Source organism: Myotis yumanensis, unplaced genomic scaffold (genome assembly GCF_028538775.1).
Source record: "Myotis yumanensis isolate MYYU_CA2020_CCGP unplaced genomic scaffold, mMyoYum1.0.hap1 SCAF_1, whole genome shotgun sequence".
Taxonomy (NCBI): Eukaryota; Metazoa; Chordata; class Mammalia; order Chiroptera; family Vespertilionidae; genus Myotis; species Myotis yumanensis.
In genome coordinates, this window is record NW_027223752.1 from 43253606 (window position 1) to 43274748 (window position 21143).

Here is a 21143-nt window from a genome sequence, read left to right on the forward strand (position 1 = left end):
TATAAATATAGATGTAACAAGACAATAAACACCAGAACTTGGCCAGAACTTCACTGGAGATCCTAACCAGAACTTCGCTGGAGAACCTGGCTGGAGATCCTGGCTAGAACCTGGCTAGAGAACCTCGCTATGCTGATCAACTAAACGCTGCCTCTGTGTCATTCCTTCTTCGCCAACTCCGTCTACACCTTTGAGAACCCCTGGACCTGCTGGGGCTAGACCCCAACATTTGGCCACGGCTCCGTCCCGGCCCCCCACCTGACCCACTCCGGCCCTGCCCAGCTGAGCAATCCGCAGTGCACCTGGGCAGCCTCCAGAGCAACCCAAGCCCATGAGTCTGCGCACCTGGCCACCGGCACAGACGAGACGGCCTGCAAGGAGGAGCAAAGGATCAATGCAGTTCCAGAATCGATTCCAGCGGTTCATGAACCACCGGGCCCCAGCCAATGGCCGCTACAAACCAACTTGTTATGAACATGCTGCTAACTATTACACACATGCATTCCTCATTGTCCCGGCCATCATGGGCAGCATCCTCCTCCATCTGCTGTCTGACGACTACTGGGAGAAGATAACAGCATGGATTTATGGCATGGGCCTCTGTGCCCTCTTCATCGTCTCCACAGTATTTCACATGGTGTCATGGAAAAAGAGCCACCTAAGGACAGTGGAGCGATGTTTCCGCATGTGTGATAGAATGGATAGAATGGTTGCTGCGTCTTATGCGCCATGGTTAAATCTCCGTGAACTTGGACCACTGGCATCTCATATGCATTGGTTTATCTGGCTCATGGCAGCTGGAGGAACCATTTATGTATTTCTCTACCATGAAAAGTATAAGGTGGTTGAGCTCCTTTTGTATCTCACAATGGGCTTCTCTCCAGCCTTGGTGGTGACATCAATGAACAACACGGAGGGACTTCACGAGCTCGCCTGCGGAGGCCTGATTTACTGCCTGGGTGTGGTCTTCTTCAAGAGTGATGGCATCATCCCGTTCGCTCATGCCATCTGGCACCTGTTTGTGGTCACGGCAGTCGCCATGCATTACTACACCATCTGGAAGTATCTTTACCGAAGCCCCACAGACTTTATGCACCATTTATGACTGTTCTGTACCAGGTGTCCACACCAGTATTATTAGAGCGGTGGCACTTGGGAGGGAAGTGAGAGTTGCCTATTGCACAGGAGGAGGAAAAAGACAGCTGCACTGACTTTCTTTATATAGTCTGACTATAATGATTGTGAAAGTATCAATGCTGTGTTCTGGAATGTTCCAGGATGAATCTGTTAAGACCCACCTGGGAGGTTTTATTCCCTCTCTAACTTCAGGAAAAAATCCCCACCTGGGGAAACAACCTTTCTGGGAGAGGTGACCTTGGTTAAAACACATAGCGCTAAGGGGAGCAAACATACTAAGAACAGTATGCCATATACGCCAGGTCCCTTGAAACATATGCTGTGCAGATGTTTCTTTCCTGCAGCGACTGTATCAAGCAGCAAGGATGGACCGGCTTCCGGCAGGGTCCCCCAACTACCCCTCACTTCTGATTCTAACAACTACAGCTCCCAGCTCTCATTCTCCATGCTTTTAGGAACCTCTACTACATGTTCTAGTGTCATGTCTTCCACAGAGACAGTATTTTAGAATAAAGTCATTAGTAGGGTAGGAAATGAGAGTATTTATCTGCCTTAAAATATACCCAGCGCGATAGGTATTCAAAAATATTTATTGAAAGAATTCCTGATTTGATGGAAGCTACAAAAAATAAAAGCCCTGGAAAAGAAGCCACCTACAGAATAACTGATCTCTACTTTTAGGTTTTAAGTTAATCATTAAAAATATTTAAAATGACTCCCTTTCCCCAACAAAGCAATAAATTGATCTCTATATAGAATACAAAATTGTTTAGTAATATGCCACAACACTTTACAGAGACTCCTATTCCCCAATATTTCTATTCTCCCCACCTTCCTGTAAGAACAGAACTCCTAGTGTTATTTGCTTCCCAGATAAAGAATCTATTTCTCAACTCCCACTCTCTCTGCAGCTAGACATGGGTATGTCAGTAAGTTCTGGCCAATGGGGTGTGAACAGAAGTAATATACATGACTTCTAGGTCATGCACTTAAAACAAGGAGGGTGGCTTTCTTCTCTTCTTTTTCCCTTTCCCAATGGCTGGGATGCACACGTGATGGTAGGTACTGGAGTAGCCACTTTAAGCTGGAAGTTGAAACTGTGTTGTGAATGACAGAGCAAAAGAAAGAAGCAGCCTGCGCCTCTGACACCATCAAGCCTCCCTTTGGCCCTTAGACTGCTTATACTCAAACTGTTACACGAGATAGAAACTTCTATTTTGTCCAAATTGTGGTTTTTTGGAAATGTCTCTGTTGCTTTAGCCCAATCTGTTTTTAAACCAATATTAACACCAGGCTACATTAGGAGAGAAAGCTAAAAGGAAAACTCCGTTCATTTGAAACACAAGCAAGTTGAGCAGAACTGATTATTGAGATATGAGTTGGCCCCCATGTTTTCCCCTTCTCGTATGGTTCAGAATGGGCTCATAGTGTGGTTGACTCATGAGGAAATGTTGGGCCTGTAAAATCTCCCACTGCCGGTTTCTGGTTTCTATTGTGTGCAAAGACATTGACTAAGAGAAGTGGCGATCCTTTCTTCTTCCAAACCCTCATAACACTTCACCTATACACTTCTTAAGGCCTCTAACATTTCCTATCTTGTATAATAATTACCCCTGTCATCGCTTTCTTTGTTTTATGCAATGGCAGCTCCAGAAATCTATACAGGAGGAGCAACTGGGGTGGCAGGAGAAAAGTATAAGGGCCTTACCATGAATCCATATTGGAATATTAACTGTTTTTATTTTTTATTGCACTTTAGAGTTCATAAAAGAGAATATTTTCTAAAGATGCTTTTACTTTAATTTAACTTATTATGATTTTTCATTTCCCTTGTCAGAAAACACTGATTTAAAGGAAAGATGACACTGGAGCTTATGGAGGAGTAAAATTCCTCCTTGCCCTTTAAGGATCCTTTGGGTGCAGCCGCTGGCCTTCAAGACTGTGAACCACTTGTAACCTCTGTGGTCCCCAGCACAGTGCCTGACACACCATTAATGCCTAACATTGTTTGTTGAATCAATCATCAACAGTCGTCACTGTACCAAGTTGCATCATTTTTCTTCGGCCTCTTTGCCCATAAGAATTCAAGGTGTGTGCTTTCCCACTTGGGATGTATTTGCCTTACAAATTTTTTTCAATAAATTATCATGAAATGCCTACCGCTATCATGGACACAGTTCTAAGAGCTGGGAATGCATCAATGATCAGGCAAGATTCCTGCCATCACAGAGCTTACATTCTACAGGATGTATTTCTACGCAGAGATGAGATTGCTATGCAATCATTCACTTCCTAACTTATTACAAGTGTCGGACCAAAAGTGTTCATCTTTCTCTTACATCACTTTGTGTTTCTGCCTCTTCTTTACTTTTGCCATCAGCTATGATTCAGTTTACTTCTAAAACTTACCATGAACCCAGGGTTTTCTCTCATGTACTGTTGTTTTTACTTCTCCCACTATTGGGAAAAGTCGGAACTATCCTTCAAAAATAACAACACATTATTGTTGAAACTTTTGACCAATGTTTCTAAAGCTTAGAAATATTAGTCGCATACAGCCAAATATCTGAGAGTCATAGAGTCCTGGACTCTTAATAATATGCAATTAAAGGAAAAAGCTTCCACTGAACTAGTATTTAATTCTGCCACTTAAACCCAGCAATCAGGCACCTCTGATGTATCACTAGCAACCAATGGCAACTAAAGTCCTAAAGTAAAATTAGGCCAGAAGTTAACATATTTTTTTTTCTGTTTCTGACAGACTCAATTCTTGTGTTGCTTGTGGAAAGGAAGTATAATGGAAGAAAACAAAATCTGATAAAAAATTGTGTACTCTATATTCAGAAAAATGTAGATAAGTGCCTATTCAGAGCATCCTTCCCACAATTCCAGGAGTATCACTGTTACTTTAAGGCAGTGGTTCTCAACTTTCCTAATGCCGTGACCCTTTAATACAGTTCCTCATGTTGTGGTGACCCCCAACCATAAAATTATTTTCATTGCTACTTCATAACTGTAATTTTGCTACTGTTATGAATCGTAATGTAAATATCTGATATGCAGGATGTATTTTCATTGTTACAAATTGAACATAATGAAAGCATAGTGATTAATCACAAAAACAATATGTAATTATATGTGTGTTTTCCGATGGTCTTAGGCGACCCCTGTGAAAGGGTCGTTCGACCCCCAAGGGGGTCGCGACCCACAGGTTGAGAACCGCTGCTTTAAGGCTATCTGTGGACTCTTAACATAGCTTTAAGAGTTCCCAGATTAAGAACCTCGCATTTGTACTTTTCTGAAGTCTTTAACTTTAAAGACTTCATTTCACTTTTAAGTAGCATGTTTAATGACAGCACTCAACAAGTCATCATATTTAAATAGGAAGAATGTCTTCCAAGGAAGGGGGAAAATAGTGAAGAAATGTCATTAACTATCAAACAAATAGAAAATAATACAACTGTACTATTTAACACATTTTAGGTAGTGAAGTATGTTTCAAGTACCATTCAGGTTGATGAATTTGCAGCCTCACTGAGCTCTGCATTCCATTCTGCCAATACTGTAAAATACATTGCAAAAATCATGCAATTGTTTATTCCTTTTGATCCAATATTTTCACTTCTAGGAATTTATCCTAAGAAATTACTGCAGCCAATGCCTTTATATCTTATCTATAAAAACAAAAATATGTCCATCTTCTTGATAAGCTTTAATAAACAAATTGCAACATTGTAATTATGAAGACTATGTTGAACCATAGAATAATATTTAATAGACAATTTATCTTTAACTTTTTTGTAAAGAATTTGGAAACAAGTGACTATCCAAATAAATAAGAAATTTCCAAGTCACAGTAGCAAAATAAGAAATATGAGTATCTTATTGCTATATTATAGAACTATATACACACTTGGAAAGTAATTTATACATACTCAATTCAGCAAATATTAATGGAGGTCCTGCTATGCATCATATACTCTGCAAGGCTGGGAGGGTGCTGGACTGTGACAGAGGCTATTGGCTAGTCACCTGATTTCATGTGCCCTTTTTCTTAGGCACAGAGCTAGACCCCATTTGCAGTTAGGTAGCCATGAGATTAAGTACTAGCCAATGGAACAAGAACAGTTACATGTGCCACTTCCAGGCCTTGCTCATAATGCCCTCCTACTCCCTCTCCCTTCTAGCTGCCTGTGATAGAGATAACTATGGTGATTATAGAAGCCACAATTTGAAGATGGCGGAGCCTCTGCCAAACTGGTACCCTGAGTGAGTGCATGGAGGAGAGCCACTGACCAATCTATTCATCTTCCCAGGACTCTGACATGAACAAGAAATAAAATTCCATGTGTTGAGCCATTACTTGTTTGGGCCTACTCATCACTGTAGTCTTGCTACTCTAACCATGCATACATTAGACATGAGTTTTAAAATAATTATTCTAAATTTTTCATTTAAGTTTACTATAGACTATTAATTTAATAGGTTGAAATAAAACAAATAAATAAACCAAAAGGTTGAACTCATATGATCAAGCCAACTATTTCTTTTCTTTTCTTGATTACTTACTAAAATACTTGAGGCTTACTCAATTAGGGCTTGCTCAATAATAGTCTAGAAATCAGACTATCTTTGTTTCTTATTGATAAAGGTTATTAAAAATAAAAATATAGTTAATTTTATTGGTTATTATAATTTCTTGAAGTTCAGGAGACATTTCAAAAATGTTTAAATTATTTCAAATTATACTTCTCAACTTAAAATCTCATACTTCAGCCCAAAGCAGATGTTTATCTCTCCCTCCCCTCCAGTCTCCCCCCCTCCCCTGTCGGGGAGGCAACCAATCGATGATGTGTCTCTCTTTTCCCCTCCTTCCCTCCCTTCCACTCTCTCTAAAAAAATCAATGGAAAAAATATCCTTGGGTGAGGATCAACAAACAAACAAAAAACATTTGCTTTTATTTTTATATAGCATCCACAATAATAATTATGGGGGGATTAAATATGCCAGTTTAATTTCATAATCTGCAGTAAAAATATTTGCTTAGAATATTACATATACAATTAGAAACTGAATGTTGGGACAGACATCTGCATATTGATACCTGGGAATATTTAGTAGGTGTGGCGGGGGTGGGGGGGGTGGCGAGGGGAGGAATCTTTAAAACAAGACAAGAATTTCACACATTGGAACAAATACTCAGAACTGAAAGTAACCTATGCATAATTCCGTTCCTAGCACACATGTTTAAAACATTTTTTCATCCATGTGTTTCAGACTGCCTTCACCTCTTTTATATTTGATTCTGTCTTAGAGTGTATAGGTTAAGGTTTTCATCATAAATAATCTTTTGTTCAAGTGAAAAGAATTCATCCTATTTCAGCCACAAGATTCTGAAAAACCCCCTCATCACAAACTCCGTCTCCAGGTCAGCAGGGTGCCATCAGCCCTAACAATCATTTTCTATTTCTTTCTAAATATAAACACAAGAAATTGGCGCACAGAGCACCTCGCCCACAATTGGATTGCAGTGGGTATTCCCAGATCTTAAAGACACCTGAAAGCCTGGAGCTCCTGTCTCATCCTCCCAGAGGCAGGAATTGTTCAACTGAAAGCCGACCAGATGAGAAATCTGTTTATGTAAAATGTAATGCACCCCACAAGGAGGCCTGCCTGCTTTAAAGTTAAAATGACCGCATATCCATCATCATCTGACAATATTAATCTTACCTTTCAATTTCTATATAAGCCATAAAATCAGTTTGAACTTAGATCTCTATTTGTATCCAATGGCAAATAAAAACTGAAATGTTTAAAAAGCCAGTAAATAGAAATTTACCCCCAGATAACACAATTAACAAGCCAGTGGGGTTAAAGCTACCCTGAAGAGGAGAAAACAACAGCAACACTCCGTGTGGAGTAAATGGGGCTGGGGGGAGGGTGCACACCCCAACTCCTTTCTCTAAAATGAATGTGACTCAGATTACAAATTAAAAGAGTAATCTATTCCGCGCAGGTAGACAATTTTTCTCGCAGCTGTACTTGTCGTTTGGTGTTTATGGGGAGCACTTGAGAATGACTTAATATGAGTTTAATGGCGGTAGGAAAAGAAGGTAGAGCTCTCAGAAAAAAGGAACAAGAGTAAAAGTGCAAGTGGCACTGAGGCCAACCACAGGTATACACACCTGGCCCCTGGCCGGGGACAGAAGCCCTGCATCTTCTTGTGTTGCCCTCATGGGTTGCTTTTCAAGGGTGATGCAGGACATGATTTTCCCTCTTCATATTTAGAGATATTTAAACAACTGCACGAGGAATTAAAGTGAGGGCAAGTTACGATGTACTTACAAGGAGTAGTCATTAAAAATCTGAGGAACTACTTAATGCACTGTGACGCTAACTACTTAATGTACCCCTCCTAAAACTCCCCCAAGGAATGCCACCACCCCAAGCAACCTAACTGTAAAAATACTTGCTTCAAGTATGCATTCACTTGTTAATTTATTTTAGATGTAGATCTTGCTCTAGCTCTGTACCCGGCTCCGCGCTAGGAGCTGGGTTATTTCAGTGGACAAGACAGGCCAGGTCTTTGCTTTGATAGTGAGTCTGCCCTGTGATTAGATTTTGGAAATCCATATACGTGACCATCTTAAAGCGCCGTTTGCAGATATCATAGAAATGTATAACAAACACTTCTTCCTTTTAATTACTTAACTCCTTCATCTCATTCATTGGCTTATTGAACATCTGTTGTGGGTGCATTCAGGTATATTTTGGAAGAGTACACTTTATTCAGTTCTTGTCTAAACTAGGTGAGGTTTGGTCTGAGCCGAACTCTCAATTATAGGCTCCTCGTTCTGGATCACCCCAAGGGGCTGCATCTTAGTGCCTGGCCACATGGTAGAGTCCAGTGATGGCAAACCTTTTGAGCTCGGCGTGTCAGCATTTTGAAAAACCCTAACTTAACTCTGGTACAGTGTCACATATAGAAATTTTTTGATATTTGCAACCATAGTAAAAAAAAGAATTATATTTTTGATATTTATTTTATATATTTAAATGCCATTTAACAAAGAAAAATCAACCAAAAAATGAGTTCGCGTGTCACCTCTGACACGCGTGTCATAGGTTCACCATCACTGTTAGATGCTTCAGAAATGTTTGACGGATAAATTTTTAAAAATGAGTGAACACGCTTCAGGGATTACACATTCTGGACCACTACTTTTTTGAGCCCCAAATACCAATAATTACTTGAGCATTTTGTCTATTTTGCGATTAACTAATTAACTGTTTCATGTGAATGGCAAACAACAGCGCAAGGTTATTGGGGCCAGATATCCTGTCTTCAAACTCTTCCTCTCTCCAAAAGCTTTGCAGAGCACAAGGCATTCAGCGGGTACTCAGTAAAAATATGGGAAACTTTCAGACATGGAAGCGAATCACCATTCCCACGGAAAGTCCCTGGCATTTTCATTACAGCATCTAGTATTCTGTGCTTTAGCCAGTTGGATACAATCTCTCAATCATGTCATGTTTATTCTTATTTCATATCTTTGTTCCCTCTGTTCTCCGCGCCCACCCCTCCAACCCCAACCTCCACATTCCTCTGTGCTAACCTAATCTTAAACCATTTTAAAAGACACAACCACAGAAGTATTTCTTTTCTTTCTAGGAGTCTCCCCTGAGTTATATCACACCCCTCACCCAGGACTTATTGTCTGTACCACGTATCAATTATCTTGTGGCATCTTTGGTACTGTGGCCTTATTTTGTGGTTAGCTTTCTTTGCCTGCATATCTTATGGTCAGTGTGCTGGGTATGCTGCTTGCCCCTCTAGAACTGTATTGTACCCTTCTCACCCTGTTCTGTATACCGGGTTGCTGAGCTTCATGGATTGTGTCCATTGTTCTCTGGTTTTGGGTTGAGTTTAACCAATGACAGTCACCAGCTGGAAGTCAGAAGGTGATGGGAGAAAACGTGTGGCATTTGTTGCCTGGTCCCTTCCTTGCTGGGACCCAGCATGTCAGCATTCTTCTCCTGAAGCCACAGCTCCTATGGGGTGGCTCTCTCCTGCCGCCACAGCCATAATCACTGCAACCGCTTGCTCTGGGTTCCAGGAACTGCTCCTACCTTTAATCCCTTCAGGTTTAGGGGTGGAAATGGCTCCTCAATATTGCTATCTCCTGGTGCTTCACTATCCCTTAAGGGTTCCCTCACCCCAGCCAATATATCTTCAAATAGCCATTCATTAAACTCTCCCCAATTGCCATGCCTGAGGGCACCATCTATTTTTTTGCCAGGACCCTGAATAACCCAGGGATGACTGTGGCTTTCGCCTCTCTGTATATTCGCATGGATTGCATTGCCTATGGCCCCATAGCTTCTCGCTCACTGTTCTTAGTAGGCATTTGCTGAAGAAAGGAATAAAGTCAAGTGTGAACTATTATATCTGAATTAACATTTTATAATTCACATAAGAAAAACATATCTAGGAACTATGGTTCCTCAGTCATGAAGATTCACCTCCAGCTGCTATTTATGCATATATGTGTACAGTGCTCACGATTTCTTTTCTTCTTATTGTTTCAGGTTTTTGCTGAATCTGTACTTATAATATTAATATGTATTAAGTGTAGTTCATTTATTTAAACCTGCTTATTCTTCTGGAGAAAAAAATTAGTTGGGTTAATTAAACTAAAATTTCCATTTTTTTTCTCTTTTTAACTTTTTTTTTTTTTTAGTAGTTCCTTTATTGATGATGAAACCAATCATAGCAGACTCTTCCCCTCCTCACTCCCAGGCCTTTCCCTGAACATGTCTTTGCATACCTCAATATGACTAGTGAAAAAAAATAAATCTGGTAAATAGCCAAGCTGTCAATCTCTTCAGGAAGCCCCAGTTTGCCCACCAGCTTATCTACTCCTGTTCTGCTGAACGTCCAAGGTGCCACCTGACATATGCCTATGACACATGGGTGAGAAAAGAAGTGTGTTAGCTCTATGAAGTAGAGATGAAAAGCTAGGTGTACACAGATAACCTCAAGAACAAGATGACTCCCTAAGCAGAGATCTTTCTAAAGGACAAAGACTGGCCCCTCTCATGGTAAATGCAGCCTGGTCTTCCTTCCTCAAGGGTCTTCCTTAATATACATGTAAGTTTCCCTGCATTGTCTTTTAGAGTCAGAAAATGCCCTATGACCACAAAATCCAAGCTCTTTAAACCATGGGGGCTCACTGAGCAGCACCAATATCTGTTAACATCCTGTTACCATAACTGTTGTTGTTCACCAAGAATAATGTTGCAATTAGTGAATTTCTAGCTAATATAGTCCATGAAACACTACTGTTTGGTAATTCCTGGCTCAATGAGTAGCAATGCAGGTTAATTGTGATAGGTATACCAGAGTTCTGTTCAAAACTTGAACAGTGGTGCAGCCAGATTGAGAGATACAACCATCAACATTGGAGGATTAGAAAAAAAAGACAAAATCATCTCAGCTAAATGATTCATCATTCCAGTCGCTTTAGAATCAAACCTATGAGGGAGATTTTGGCATCTGTGATTTCCGTGCCTAAAAATATTCAGAAAGGAAGAAAAAAAAACCTATCACAAACTACCTCCAAATTTTTATTTTACAAGAGAAGAAATGAATCATGATTAGTTAGTGGCAAAGAACTACATACTGATAATGTACCCAATATAATTTCTACCTTTTTTCAGAATAAAATTGTGGGCTAAACCTGGAAGGGTTTTCAAAAAGTAAATTTAACAATCACTATAAAATGTAGAGGGGCTTAATCCTCTTGAGCCTCTGACCTTTATTGCATTTTGAGTGTGTTTGGAGTTCAGGTGGTACTACCCTGCCCACCCTTTTGCGATAATAAGTAAATAACCAAATGACCGAAATAGATTTATTCCAGAAATAAGGGGCTGGGAGCTGGTGAACAATAAGAAGCAATGCCATGGAGGGTACAGAGTTTGAGCTTTAACCTCATGTCTTTCCTCCTGGGTAGAGATGCTGACATTCCCCGCCCACCCAACCCATTCCACCCCCCAAGATGCTCATTTCTTCTTTACATTTATACAAATGACAACTACCTACAATTCCTATGGTCATTCTTAAAATTTAAAAAAAAAAAAAAAATCTGACACCATTTCCTCATGACAAAGTAAAATCGTTTTAAAAGACAAACAAAACAGATAAAGAAACACTTTACAACCCCGGCAACCACATATCGGGACAATTTTGCAGCATTGAAGAAAGCCTTTGAGTTGAATAATTGAATTAGAGACAGCTAGCATAGCTTTGTGAAAGCGATACCTCATGTACCTTACTAGTTGGAGTGCTTTAGAGGGCATTTACTGCCATAGAAAGAAAATGGAACACAATGAATGTCATATAATTGTTAAAAAGCCATTGGATGTTTTCAACAATGAAGATTATTGGCTAAGACCCATCTATTGTGTAAGGTAAAATAGCTTGTTGGATTAAAAAATTGTTCAGGACCTGCAAAAAGTGAGTGAATGTTAATGGTAATTTTTATTTTAACTGAAGAGAGGTTATCAGTAAGGGTGAAATAATAGCTTTGAAAGAAAATGAAAAATTGGAGGAATACACACAATCCAACCTTATTATATTTGACTACTGTGATCTATTCTCTGGCACCACGTACTAAATTTCCAGGTATTTTTTAACACTATTATGTTTACTGTCTCATAATAGCCTCTCTACCTGAAGAAGAGATAGAAAGAATGGGGTTTGTTTAACAGAATTCTATCCAGTGTGTTGACTGTGATTCGTGGAGTACACATCCTTGACTTTTCCAACTTAGTTACCTAAAAATTACACCTATGTTCTTCTAAGAAACAACATAGCCAGGCTTAGCTCATTTGGCTCAGTGGATAGAGCATCAGCCTGTGGACCAAAAGGTTCCGGGTTTGATTCCAGTCAAGGGCACGTACCTTGGTTGTAGGCTCCTCCCCACCCTGCGCAGGGCCCTGGTCAGGGCTCTTGCAGGAGGCAACAGATCCATGTCTCTCTCTCACATTGATGTTTCTCTTTGCCTTTCCCTCTCTCTTCCACTCTCCCTAAAAATCAATGGAAAAATATCCTCAGATGAGGATTAACAACAACAACAAAAAAACAGAAATAAATAAATAAATAAATAAATACTAGCTTACCTATGTTATTATTTCTCTGTGTATATACAAACTGGCCCTATAGAAAAATATTATCATACTGTATATCTACAAACAGGTAGGCAATTTTGAGATTGCTAAAATAGCTGATTCACCTTGCCCATCAACAAGACTCTGCATGTAGTATTAATTGCTTTTAGAAATTTTACACAAGTCAAAATGACCAAAACATTTTGAGGTATCCAATTCAACCATAAAAATATGGGCAGAATCTTTAAATCCATTTTTTTTTTTTTTAATCCTGAGAGTAGTATTTTTAGGATATATAAGTCTGGCATGGTAAGGAGTTTGTTTTGTTCTAGTGGCTTGTGGTAGAAATCATTTTCTTCCAGTTGTCTTAAGCAACTTCTAAAGAAAGAATAAAATAAAAAACATAATCAGGATAGGTTTTGCAGCAGGTAAATGAATAAAAATGCTCTAAGTTATAATTTGATTATAAATCCATGCCATAATTTAAATTAGATTTTTTAAATTTTTAAACCTTGTTGAGGTACTATGAAATCTCCAAAATTTGGAAAATTGGTATTCATATTGACTTGTATATGTGCATATGTTATTGTCTGTTAATGATGACAGCTGTTGTGAAAACAAGGAATTGTATAAAATTAATTTGAACACAATGGGTCTGATTCAGCAACTTAGGTCTTTTTAGAATATCTATACTAATAAAGAGCTAATATGCTAATGGCCCATACGCCATAATGGTAACGACCAGGTCATTAGCATATTAGCTGGAGCGTTGCTCCGGAGACTGGGCAGAAGCAGGGAGGCTCCCAGAGAAGGCGGGACCAGCCCTAGGTGACTCAAATGACTGAGGGCGGGGCTTGAAGCGGCCAGAGGAGGCCAGAGGGTTTGGGGGCTGGGCTCTGCGTAGACAGGTTTGGGTGTCAAGGCAGGGCAGCGCCGTGGGATTTCAAATCGTGTGCTGGGCTTCTAGTCTTTAATAAAGCACTGTACTTATTGTGGACAAACACTTATTACTTTACATTTTTTCAGTAAATATATTCCACTATTTGTTTTGCTGGATATAAACTCACTGAGGAATTACCTTACAGAATGGATTTCAGTGGCATAGTTGTTAAAGGATGGAGGTGTCTAATATTATAAGAGTTCAGAGCACCCCAACTGTGGTGGCAGTTGCATGAATCTATACATATGTTAGAAAGTTCACAGAACTGTACACCAAAATAGTCAATGTTACTCTATGATAATTTTAAAAAGTAAAAAAGTGTAGAGGGCCCTTGAGAAGGCACATGGGCATCTAATCTAATAAAAGACAAACATGCAAATTGACCGTACCTTCGCTACACCTTAAGCCACGCCTATCGGCCGATCATAGCAACTATATGCAAATTAACTCAACCAAGTTGGCGGCCAGCAGCCACGGAGCTGAAGCGAGCAGGAGGTTTGGTTGCTCCAGCAATGGAGGAAGCCAAGCTTCCCGGCCAGCTCTGAGCTCCACTGAAGGCAAATAAATAAACCCCAGATACCTGCTTTCAGCCAGCTGTGACCACAGAGCTGGAGTGAGCAGGAGCCGGCTCTGAGCTCCACTGAAGGCAACAAAGTTTCAGTTATAGAAGGTAAATAAATCCCAGAATAAAAAAGAAAAAAGAAAAAAAGGAGAGGCTGGGAGCTTCCATCGCCAGGGGGCTTGGCCAGCCTGAAAACGGCCCTCAGCCCCTCACCCAGACTGGCCAGGCACCCCAACGGGGACCCCCTCATCCTAAAGGGGGTGTGGCCAACCTGAAAACAGCCATCAGCCCCTCACCCAGGCTGGCCAGGTGCCCCAGTGGGGACCCCCACCCTGAAGGGGGTGTGACCAGCTGCAAACAGCCATCAGCCCCTCACCCAGGCTGGCCAGGCACCCCAGCAGGACCCCCACCCTGATCCGGGACACCCTTCAGGGCAAACCAGCTGGCCCCCACCCGTGCACCAGGCCTCTAGCCTATATAATAAAAGGGTAATATGCAAACTGACCCTAACAGCAGAAAGACTGGGAATGACTGGTCACTATGACACACACTGACCACCAGGGGGAAGACACTTAATGCAGGAGCTTCCCCCTGGTGGTCAGTATGCTCCCACAGGGGGAGCTCTGCTCAGCCACAAGCCAGGCTGACGGGCTGCCAGTACAGAGGTGGTGGTAGGAGCCTCTCCTGCCTCCTCAGCAGCGCTAAGAATGTCCTACTGCAGCTTAGGCCTTCTCCCCACTGGCAAGTGGACATCCCCCGAGCACGCCTGGGCTGCCAGAGTGATGTCTGACTGCCAGATTAGGCCCAATTCCCCAGGGAGCAGGCCTAAACCAGCAGGTGGTCATGACCCCCAAGGGGTCCCAGACTGTGAGAGGGCACAGGCCAGGCTGAGGGATTACCCCCCCCTCCCCCCCGAGTGCACAAATTTTTGTGCCCCGGGCCTCTAGTTTCTTTAATAAATTGTCAGCTGAATCCAGGGCTATAGGCAAAGCCACATCCTGGAAACATACCTTACCAAAAAGGCAGAAGTGTTCTCAGCTTGACCTTCATTTTTGCCCAGGTGCCAGAGAGTGGGTTTTATTATGTAAATCCAGCCAAGCACCAGGAATGAATATGACTCAGACCCACCCAAGCTCCTTTGTCATGACCTTTGGTGAAACTTCCTGGTATTTGGGGTATAAAATAAACATGCTGTATCGGTGCTGGGTCCCTGTCTCTCCATCAGAAGAGAGCAGCTGTCCCACCCAGCCCCAGCTTTTTTCTTCCATCTCTGTGTCTGTCTCTTTCTTTCATTTTCTCAATCCCCAGCTGCCCCTACTCAGGAACCGGACCACTCTCTAGCCATGCTGGATGCGGAAAAGAGAGAACCCTCAATAAAAAAAGTAATTAAAAAAATAATTCAAGATATAACAAATGGTTTAGATATTTTTAAGGTTTATGCTGGCCTCTGAAGGATAAAATATAACTTATGACATGTAATAAATTTGTAAATAAATAGTAAATAATGGTAAAACTATAAGGAATAAGGGAAAACGTTTTAAAGTACATACCAAAAAATGTGAAAGAACTATGCAATCTGGGACTGTGAGCTTTTTTAAGTGACAATTTCAAAGTTAGTAAATCATTTCACAACAAAATTTACTAGTTGGAGTAAACATTTCCCTCTGTTATTGATAAAAATAAAATTTTTAAAATTTAAAATTATGTTTGCATCATAGACTAAGAACTGGAAGGAAACTTCAGGAACCATTTAATTATGTTCTGACAGATGTAAATAAAATTAGTTAACCAAATCTTCTCCAAAGATCTTCAAACATAGAGATTCCACAATGGCCACTAGTAAACATATTCTTGTTTTACCACTGGGCTGGGTAAGTTGGGGATGTGAGTCTATGTGATCAGCTAAAATAGTTCCTTTGTTGAGTTCTTTCATCATCTCTGATCTCAAAAAGAAGGCTTGGGGAACTATTCAAAATTCTTCTTCTAAAAATTTCTATGCCTTCCACGACATTCACTGGGTCATCACTGTAGCCATTCTTCTTCAAATTCAATAAATTTACCCTTTATGCTATGCTATAGAAATGCCCATAAGACCTTCCTATCATAATAGTTCTTTCTGTTTACCTAGGGTTCTACACATGCTTTGTATTTTAAAGAACGGTGACTAAAGTGGGTCCTGTACTCTCATTCATTCTCAGCCCCAATCCTGAGGGTCAAGTGCTTCCTGGCCAGGCATGCTCCGTTTGATTTTTTCTTTTTTTAAAAAAACAATCTGGGAAGAAGTTGAGTGCTGTGGATACAAACCACATATAAAAGGACATCATGTAAATGCAAAACTCCCAAAGGGAGTTAACTAAGACATCATTAACTAAAACATGGTTCTTTGATTCATGTTTTAGTGAATGATGAAAGTGCAGGTAAGAATATGACAGCCCTTGCTGGTTTGGCTCAGTGGATAGAGTGTTGGCCTGCAGACCGAAGGGTCACAGGTTCAATTCCGGTCAAGGGTACATGCCCGGGTTGGGGGCTCAGTCCAACATACAGAAGGCAGCCAATCAATGATTCCCTCTCATCATTGATGTTCTCTCTCTCTCTCTTCCTCTCCCTTTCTCTCTGAAATCAATAAAAATATAATTTAAAAAAAAAATATGACAGAAAGTAGTCTAAAATCAAGGACCTGTAAGTAACGAAAAAAGGAGATCCTCTCTAGGTGGTACTCAGAGGAATTATCATTCTCTCCCCATCAACACTGGGCTAGATGTAGAGGCCCCTTCCTCCATAGCAGCAAAACAAAATAACACACATGTTGTAACTGACAGTCATAGAAATTTCCAGACACAGAATTACTAGTAAATGGCAGCCCATTCAGACATTTGCATACAAAAATAGGAACAGAGGTAACTAGAGTTATAAAAATGCAGTTATTAAAGATACTTGACATTAAATTCAAACTTCAAAGTTGATCATTCAGAGGCTATGATTTCCATAAGTCAGCCCTAATTCAAAGAAATGGCCAGGCTGGCCTGGGCCAACTTTACTGTGGCCAGGACAGGACCCACAGGTGGCCAGCAGAAACCCATCATCAGTTGATGAGGAAGAAGACTCAAAACAGAACTGGGGCAAATAATTCTGTAGTCTTACTGGCAAAAGGTTTCATCCATTCCTGTCTGTGGAAAGAATCCATACTTCAGTTGTATATATTTCTTTACATTCTTTTTTTACTAACTGTCATATTATTCATTCCACAGTATGTTTTCTCTTCAAATGATTCTTTTGCAACCTTTAGAAAGCCCTGCATTATGTCCCCTTCCATGTGTCTGACCTTGGTGGCCTTCCTCTAAATTTTGTTGCTCAGAATATGTAAAAAAAAGAAGAAGAAGAAGAAGAAGAAGAAGAAGAAGAAGAAGAAGAAGAAGCAGCTCACATAAGCCTGTTACTGTTTGAATGTGCCACCTGTCACACTTCCAGGAATGAGACCTATTTTGCAAAGAAGGAAGGGGTTCTGCCCTAGAAACTGCTCACTGAAGCTCTTGTTTTATATTCAAGGGGACGGTTCCATAAAATTGTCCTTTTCAACCTCATAGAACAAAATGTGTGGTAGCTGGAGGGCTAGTCCCTATTTTAAAGTCCTAGAAAAGATGGGCTCTGATGATTATGGGTCATTTCCATTCTCTCTTCTGCTTCCCTGACAGGCGGTAATGTGGGTCTGAAGAGGAAACCAAAGATTAGTGCCTTAAATAAGCCAGAAGTCTTGTTTTGCATAACTGCCCAAATGCTCAAGCTCATTGTTGCTCAATATTTAAAGGCTGTGCTTCATTCTATTAACTTCGATCTGTGCTTTTAGCTTCTGTACTTTTTCCGTACTGGACCAGTGTACCATTCTGGCAACTCATCCTCCCCTTCTGTGTGGGTTTTATTCCCTGACAAAGGCTCTGTGCCTGTATCTCCCTGCCAGGATCCATAAGGCTTACTGGTGACTAAAGTCTTAGTCTTGTTTAGTGCTGTATCTTCACCCAATGGCTAATACTGAGACAGAAGTATTAGCCATTGAACAACAAATTTAGCATAAGCATCTGAGCTAAAGAACTATTAGGAGACAAGCCCTACATAAGGTTTGCTAAAAATAGATAAGACAGGATGACAGCCCCAAGTAAGTTTCTCTATGAAGAGATGCTTTCCATTTAGTGTAACTGAACCCATTAAAAAAAAAAATCACACTCAAAAAAGGGAGGAAAACTAGTATTGAGAAATATTATTAAAATGACTAAAAATTTCACTTTCATCTGTTTGCACAGGAGTTAATATCATGAAAACTTAACCATAGTGAAATATTTTATCAAAGAGTATTTGTTCCTGTATTAAGAAATCAAAGCCCGTGTACACAAGTTTGAGTTTACAGAAACTAAAAACTTAAGGTGCTAGGGTATTTTTTATTTTCTCTTTTATAATTTTACATATTTTCCAGATTTTTTGTAAAGAATTTTTAGAAATAGAGAAAAAAGGTTAAAAACTAAAACAAAACAAAACTCTTTAGTATAGTTTTCCCTGCTGACTTAGTATGCTGCTCATGAAACATGAACATAACTAATAGTTACTATGGATTTCATCAAGATGTGGCTAGCTATGTGCTTAAATAATAATTGAGGTGAGGATGAAAAATAGATTTTACAGAAAGTAAGAGTAATATTATGCTTTTATGCTTTGTCTATATGATCTCAAACCCGAAGATATTTGAAAATATTTGAGTGCCTGAGGTTTCTTTATTTTTTCATCTGGATTAGTGATACTATATAGCTAGCTAGCTGTATTTTGGTAATAACCATAATTTTTAAATGTCAACATTATTATATACATTATCTCTTTTTCTACATTAGAATGTCTCAACCTTGGCATCTATTGACATTTTGGGCCGAACAATTATTTGTTGTGGAGGGCTGTCCTCTGCACTGCAAGATGTTTAGCAGCATCTCTGGTCTCCAGATAACAGTTGTGACAACCAGAATGTCTCCAGACATTGGCAAATGTCCCATAGGGGAAGAAATCCACTGGTTGAAAACCATGCTCTATAGTAAGTTATTACTATCCAAATATTTTGATTATCATTTTAACTATTACCTATTACCATGGCCACATTAATCATGCCATGATTCACATTGATCATAATGATTAAAGAAATTACAGATTTACTCTGGCACTTGGGTACTTACTATCAGGCTATTAGACAAAGCCTGTGAATATTAAAGGGAAAAAATTCCTGTAATTACAAAAATAAAAGATTTCACAAAAAAAAGAGCAAAGATTTTGGTTGTAGACTGGAATCAAATTGCGTTCATTTGTTGAAGTGGTCTGCATGACCCAAAGACATACAGCAGTTATTACTCACTCAGCTATAGCATCGTAGGTATTAACACACATTTTGAACAAGAGGGCTTTTGCTTTGTGTGACAATACTACTGCCATTTAAGGGGTTAGTGATTCATCAGTCAGGCATGATTCTTCCCTCTAAACATCACCTATCATTTTTCTTATTGCCTTTTTTATCTTAATGCACATTCAGTGACACCCACAATAAAAATTCTGTTGCAAAATTCTGATACCAAAATTGAATCTTACTTTTATTTCATGTAAATAAATATTATAAATGATCATAATCAACAATATAAATCATAAATATTATCTTCATGACCATTCTTCTAGACTATAGTGATTTTTATTTCATCACTGTGACTGGTGGATGGTCTTTTTTCTCTTCTAAATGTCCCAGTCCTTAAGGGATAATTAAATATGACCCATGAGCAAAATTAGGTTTAAGAAGATTTTATTTTTCAAATATACAGCCTGGATTTGTGCTATTGTCCTCCAGTTTCCTTTTTAAATTTTCAAAATAACATGTAAGTTTGAAAACTTATTTAATTTAAAATGGCTCCTTTTTAAAAAAGAAAACACTATAGTGGGATGCTGGGATTGCATTCATCCCAGCATGCCCCACCACTGTTCTTTGGATGGCAATCACAGGACCCAGACATCAAGCTGTGGAGGAGATTCTTCCAAGCAACAGCATCTGGCTCTTTGGCAAACTGAACAGGCAGTTGCCCTGGTGGCTTTGGAGTTGCCTCTGGGTCTGTCACAGGGTAAGGCTGCTAATGGAGTGTCTGGATTTTCATTCCCTTTTCATTGCACTGTCTTTCTCATATACCTTTTTGGTGTCAAGAGACCCACTCTCTTCCATAAGGCAAATCCTACTCTCCTCAAGCCTGATAGATTCCTACATAAACCTTATTGTACTTCAATAAGTATCCCTTTCCACTGCCCACATCCCTTATGAAAGTGTAAAAATAGGCAAGCATTCTGGCAGCAGCCACACTGGCATTCTATTTCATACCCCACCTGCAGAGAGAATCAGAAATTAAATGTTCTATTTTCAGTCCTGGATATTGTAAGCCTGTATTTTCACCTTCTTTACTTGCAATACATCTCTTTGCCAGTTAAATTTAATAAAGTCATATTTATAATATGAATTGCTACCTAATCTCATGGAAACTTTTTTTTCTTCATTCTCAAGAACACACAATCTAAGCTGGTAAGGTGCTATAAGAACTATAGGGGCTTAGTTTCAAGAATTTGTGGTACTTTAAAATCATAAGTGCAGTCCCTGGAACAAACAAACACCTTGAACAACAGAATTGGCAGCTCCAGAACAAAGAGGCTCTCATATCCTCTTAGCTGTGTAGGAAATTAAAAAGACCAAAACTGGAAAACAAAGAATGATTTTTTGGATGTTTTTAGGATTAAAAAATAAAAAACAAACCCAACAAGCTTCTGAATAATTTGTACTAAAGGCATTCATCAATATGGCCTCTCTACAGACCGCAGGCTATTCATGGGTGCTATGACCCACAGATCATTCTCAAAAGATGAAATAACCATTGGTGAAGAGATGGCTCAAAGACTCTATTAGGTCCAAACAGACATAGATCAGTAAGATAGCTTCCTAAGAGGTGGCATTTAATTCCTCCTATTAGAGTTCACCAGCAAAAGAGAGGCTTTATACACCGGCCACCTCTATGGAGACTCAGTTCTAATCTACCATTTAATCACCACATTCAGTAAGTCCATCAATGACCTATGGAAAAATCACGGTGATGTCTGTTTTATGGGCAGGAAGCAAATGAAAAATGAGAGGGGAAACCTCTTGTAGGAAATACTATATTTGAGTGTAGGTTGTTACATGGGAAATCCTGAATTCAAAGGGAAATTAAACCCTTCAACTTTGAGGACTGGCAAATAGTTGAAGCTAAAATGGCCCCAAACAAACAAATTTACAATAACCATTT

The 21143-nt window shown here is 39.7% G+C and overlaps 1 pseudogene; it reads left to right on the plus strand.

The window, feature by feature from the left end:
* Nucleotides 1-394: 394 nt before the first annotated feature.
* On the plus strand, nt 395-1105 carry LOC139002624 (monocyte to macrophage differentiation factor pseudogene; annotated as a pseudogene).
* The last annotated feature ends 20038 nt before the right edge of the window (nt 1106-21143 follow it).